General features: G+C 36.0%; 1 pseudogene; it reads left to right on the forward strand.

Annotated features, from left to right (window-relative positions):
* The first annotated feature begins 3657 nt into the window (after positions 1 to 3657).
* Positions 3658 to 4379, forward strand: LOC140531932 (adenosylhomocysteinase pseudogene; annotated as a pseudogene).
* Positions 4380 to 5606: the final 1227 nt, after the last annotated feature.

Below are 5606 nucleotides of genomic sequence, written 5' to 3' on the forward strand. Positions count from 1 at the left end.
CTGTCAGCATTTCTATTCTAAGCCTTATGAGATTTGTAGATTGTTTGTTGAGTTTTCTGATGACTCACAGGAAGCCTCTCCTGTAATGAACTTCCCTACTTTAGTTTCCTTCAAGGACTCCACTGCCTTCTCTATCCTAACTTGGCTTTTTTCTTTCTTTTTTTTGGTCCTCGACTCCTAATTGTCTAGTGTCTTGTAATGCTTCAAATCACTGCTTTCTCCTTGTAGTGAGTCACTTTTAACTTATGTTGAGAAACTGCAAATCCACATTTTTGTCAGGTATGAAACAAATTGTAATTCTATGAATCACAGTTTCCTGATTATAAGTTCCAAAGTTTTGAAAAAATCATGACATTCAAATTGATTGTTGGAAACAATACACTGCCATCAGTTAGTGTTTCTTTCCCTCCCCCCTTCAAAAGCTTTTTCCTCTTAAGTATTTTTATCAAGTTTTATTTAATTAAGTATTCTTTTAACTAGCTCCATATCCCAACCAATGTATAGTGTGTTCAAGTAAAATTAATACCTCTGGGGAGCAGAGCCAAGATGATAGAGTAAAATCAGGGATGTCCCTGAGCCCTCCTCCAAAGCCCTCCAAAGATCTGTACAAAAATGACTCTAAGCAAATTTTAGAGTTAAAGAACACATGAAAAGACAGTGTGAAACAAATCCCCAACCCATGACAAGTTGGAAAGTCAACAGGAAGGGTCTTTCTCACCAGGCAGAGAGCAGAATACCCTCTGGTGTATTCTGGTGTATTCTGGCTACACCAGCACAGACCCCCAGAGCAGGCCTCAGCGAACTGAATCATTGGCAACTCTGGCAGTTTCCAGTCTTCTCAAACCAAAAATACCAAAAACATCAGTGGGAAAATTGTGGTACTTGGGCGAAAGAGTAGAGCGCTTTCTGGCCAGGTTCAGCCCCAGCCCCAGGGGAGTGGGGGTAGAGGTGGCAGAGGGTAGCAGCGGAGGCTGCTTCCAGAGCTTTGGGTCCATAAATGTTGGTGGATCAAGCAAGTGATGTAAAATCTCTGAACCCTGGAACAATATACCCACCCACCCCCATCCACACTAGAAGCAGAGTTTTACCTTGACAAAGAGATAGAAAGTCAAGTGTTTGGCTGGAAAGACAAGTAAACATGGTAAATGAACTCAGACTATAGAATATTACTTTGGTGACAAGAAAGATCAGGGCATACAACCAGAGAAAGACAGCAGAGCCAAAGTTCCTACATCAAAAGCCTCCAGGAGGAATTTGAATTGGTCTCAAGTCATAGAGGATCTCAAAAAAATTTTTGAAAATCAAGTAAGAAAAGTAAAGGAAAAATTGGGAAGAAAAATGAGAGTGATATAGGAAAATCATGAAAATCAAGAAAACAGCTTGTTAAAGGAGAAGTCTCCAAAATACTGAAGAAAATAACACCTTAAAGATAGACTAATTCAAATGAATTCTTTTAGTCCAAAAACCTAATGAGAAGAATGTTTTAAAAAGCAGAATTGGCCAAATGGAACAGAAGATCCAAAAGCTCCCTGAAGAAAATAAGAAAATAATACTTTCAAAATTAGGATGGAAAAAATGGAAGCTAATTAAGAAATCAAGAATTATGAAACAGAAAAAAAGAATGAAAAAATAGAACATAATTTGAAATATAGTATCTCATTGGAGAAACCATTGACCTAGAAAATAGATCGAGTAGAGATAATTTAAAAATTATTGGTCTACCTGAAAATCATGATAAAAAAAGCTTAGACATTATCTTTCAAGAAATTATCAAAGAAAACTTCCCTGATATTCTAAGACCAGAGAGTAAAATAATGGCGGAAAGGATCAACCAAATGCCTCTGGAAAGAGATACTGAAAGGAAAACTCCTAGATATATTGCAGCCAAATTCCAGAGTCCCCTGGTCAAGAAGAAAATATTGGAAACAGCCAGAAAGAAACACTGAGTATTGTTGAAATATAATCAGAATAAGACAAGATCTAGCAGCTTCTACCTTAAGAGATCACAAGGCTAAGAATATGACATTCTGAAGAACAAAACAGCTAGGATTAAAACCAAGAACCACCTATAGAGTAAAACTGAACATAATCCATGGGGGTGAGGAACTGATATTCAATGAGGTAGAAAATTTAATGGGAGTAGGAGGAATAGGATGGAGGAAAATACATTTAGCAATAGTAAATATGAAAAAATTTTGAAAAATGTTTCTCTGATAAAGGCCTAACTTCCTTCACATACAGGGAGCTCTGTCAAATTTATAAAAATGAGAGCCATTCCCCAATGGATTAGTGATCAAATGTTATATTCTGTTTTCAGATTAATTAAAGTTGTCTATGGTCATACAAAAAATATTCTAACTCATTACTGATTGAAGAAATGCAAGTTAAAACAATTTGAAGGTACTACCTCAATCCCATTAGATTAGATAACAGAACATAAAAGGTAAATGACAATTGTTGGAATGAATATAGGGAAAATGAGACATTAATGTACTGTTTTCAAGGTTGTGAATTGATTAAACCATTCCATAAAGCAATTTGGAACTACGCCCAAAGGGTTCCCAAAGAAGACAAAAAAAGAAAAAAAGGAAAAGGAACTATATGTTCAAAAAATATTTAGAACATTTCCTTTTTGGTGGCAAATAATTGGAAATTGAGGGGGTGCACATCAATTGGGGAATGGCTGAATAAGTTGTGGTATGTAATTTTGATGGAACACTTGTAGTATAAGAAATTATGAGCAATACAACGATCCCTGACACTTCAAAAAGACTTACGATGGAAAATGTTATCTGTCCCCAGAGAAAGAACTGATGATATCTGAATACAGATAGAAGAAAAAATATAAATATCACAGAATAAAAGAAGGGGAAACAGAATACTTAAATAACAACATTTAGGAAAAAGAAATTGCTTGAACAAGCCATAACTAAGAAGAACAAGCCATCCATAAGAAAAAATATCCAAGGACAAGTGGATTTACAAGTGAATTCTATCAAACATTTAAAAAACAATTAATTATGATATACTATTAAATTCTTGGGAAAATAGGCAAAGAACGAACCCTACCAAATTCTTTTTATGATACAAATATGGTACTGATACCTAAACCCAGAACAGCCAAAATGGAGAAAGAAAATTATAGACCAATTTTCTTAATGAACATAGATGCAAAAATTTTAAATAAAATATTAGCCAAGAGCTTACAGAAACTTGTCAGGAGGATAATACACTATGATGAGGTAAGATTTATGTCAGGAATGCAGGGATGGTCCATTATTCGGAAATCTATCAGCATAATTGGCCATTTCAACACAAAACTAAAAGAAATAATATGATTGTCTCAATAGATACAGAAAAAAACTTTTGCAAAATACAACACCATCCCTATTAATAACACTAGAGAGAATAGAAATCAATGAAGTTTTCCTTAAAGTATTAAGCAACATCTACCTAAAATAATTAACAACTGTTATATATAAAGAGAATAAGATAGAATCAATAAGATCAAGGGCTTAAGAAGGGTGTCCACTATCACCATTGTTATTCAATATTGTACTAGAAAAGTTAACTTTAGCTATAAGAGAAGAAAAAGAAATTGAACAAATTAGAACTGGCAATGAAGGAACAAAACTATGACTCTTTGCAGATGATATGATGGTATACATAGAAAATCCTAGAAAATCAGCTACAGATGTGATGACTGTAGACAAGGTGGCTGTGGTGACAGGTTATGGTGATTTGGGCAAGGGGTGTGCTCAGGCCATTCAGGGCTTTGGTGCTTGAGTCATCTTCACACAGATAGAACCCATCAGTTCACTGCAGGCTTCTATGAAGGGCTATGAGGTTGCTACCATGGATGATACCTGCAAAGAGGAAAACATCTTTGTCACCACCACAGGATGTGTAGACATCATCTTGTGCAGGCACTTTGAGCAGATGAAGGACAATATCATAGTATGTAACACTGGCTACTTTGGCATGGAAAAAGATATAAGGTGTCTGAAACAAAATTCCATGGAGAAGATGAATGTGAAGCCTCAGGTGGACCATTAAAACCTGAAGAATGGGTGATGGATCATCTTGTTGGCAGAAGGCCCCTCAGTCATCCTGGGCTGTGCTATGAGCCATCCCAGCTTTGTGATGAGCAATTCCTTTAGCAACCAGGTGTTGGTCCAGATTGAGCTGTGCACCCATCCAAGCAAATATCCTGTGGGAGTGCCTTTCCTCCTCAAGAAGCTCAATGAATCTGTGGCTGAGGCCCACATTGGCAATCTGAATGTGAAGCTAACCAAGCTGAAGGAAAAGCAGTCCCAGTACCTGGGACTGGGACTCCCCACAAAGAGCCCCTTTGAACCTAACCACTAGCAGTACTGAGGACTGCCCAGGTCAAAGACTCCAGATAATTAACCATATTTTCTTGCCTTTCCAGTACTTCTTGCTCACAGTAATAAATGGTATCTAGGTTTGGCTGGGCAAAAGAAAAGAAATGATGTTCAGGCAGACTTCAGAAAAACTTGCTAAGACTTGCATGAATTGATGCTGAGTGAAGGGCACTTCACTCAGAACCAATAGATCACTGTATACAGTACCAGCAACATTTTCTGATGACCAGCTTTTTTAGACTCCACTCTTCTGAGCAACACTATGATCTATAATAATTCCAAGAGACCTATGATGGAAAATGCTATCAACATCCAGAGAAAGAACAAAAGAGTATGAATACAGACTCTTTTTCTTTCTTTCTTTTTAATTTTTCATGGCTTTTCCTTTTTGTTCTGATTCTTCTTTCACATTATGAATAATATGGAAATGTTTAAGATATTTATACAGGTATAGCCTATATGAGATTGCATTCTGTCTTGAGGAGGGGGTGAGTGGAGAGAGGAGGAAAGAATTTAAAACTCAAAATCTTATAAAAATGAATGCTGAAAACTAAAAAGAAATATATTATTTTAAAGAAAGAATGAAGGACAAAGAACAATACATAAATCCAGAAAACAAAAACACTGATACTCTTTTGCTGACTGTCCAGAACAAACCTGATCTCCCTGAACACATAAAATAGGAAATAATTGACAATGTCTAAAATGGGCAGAGATGTGGAGAAACTGGTGCCTTCGTAAGATTAATCTGACAGTGATGAATATAGTGTGCTGGAATAGAAGGGAGAATGGAGTATGAAAGATTTGCTAGCAAATTATTTTGCAAGGGACCAATATGTGTGATCATAAGGACTTGAACTATGATATTAAAGTAAAAAGTGAAAGTGGGAAATGAATGTGAGAGATGTTTAAAATAATTCAAAAAGATATAGGAAAAGTTAGGTTCAGTGACCATAATCACCAACTTTGACAGTGATCTGACAAATTTAATCTGAAGCACAAAGATCCTGACGCAAACAAGTGCACAGAGATAAATCAACTTGTACTGTTCAGTTCTTAAATAACTGTTATGTGGCTCTACCAAATGCTTTATAAATATTTCTTTTGAGTCTTACAACAATCCTGTAAGATAGATACTATTATGAGCCCCTTTTTACAATTGAGAAAACTAATATGGGCAGATGTTGAGACTTGACCTGAGTTACAGAATCAAGTGATAAC

This window comes from Notamacropus eugenii, chromosome 3 (genome assembly GCF_028372415.1).
Source record: "Notamacropus eugenii isolate mMacEug1 chromosome 3, mMacEug1.pri_v2, whole genome shotgun sequence".
NCBI classification, from domain to species: domain Eukaryota; kingdom Metazoa; phylum Chordata; class Mammalia; order Diprotodontia; family Macropodidae; genus Notamacropus; species Notamacropus eugenii.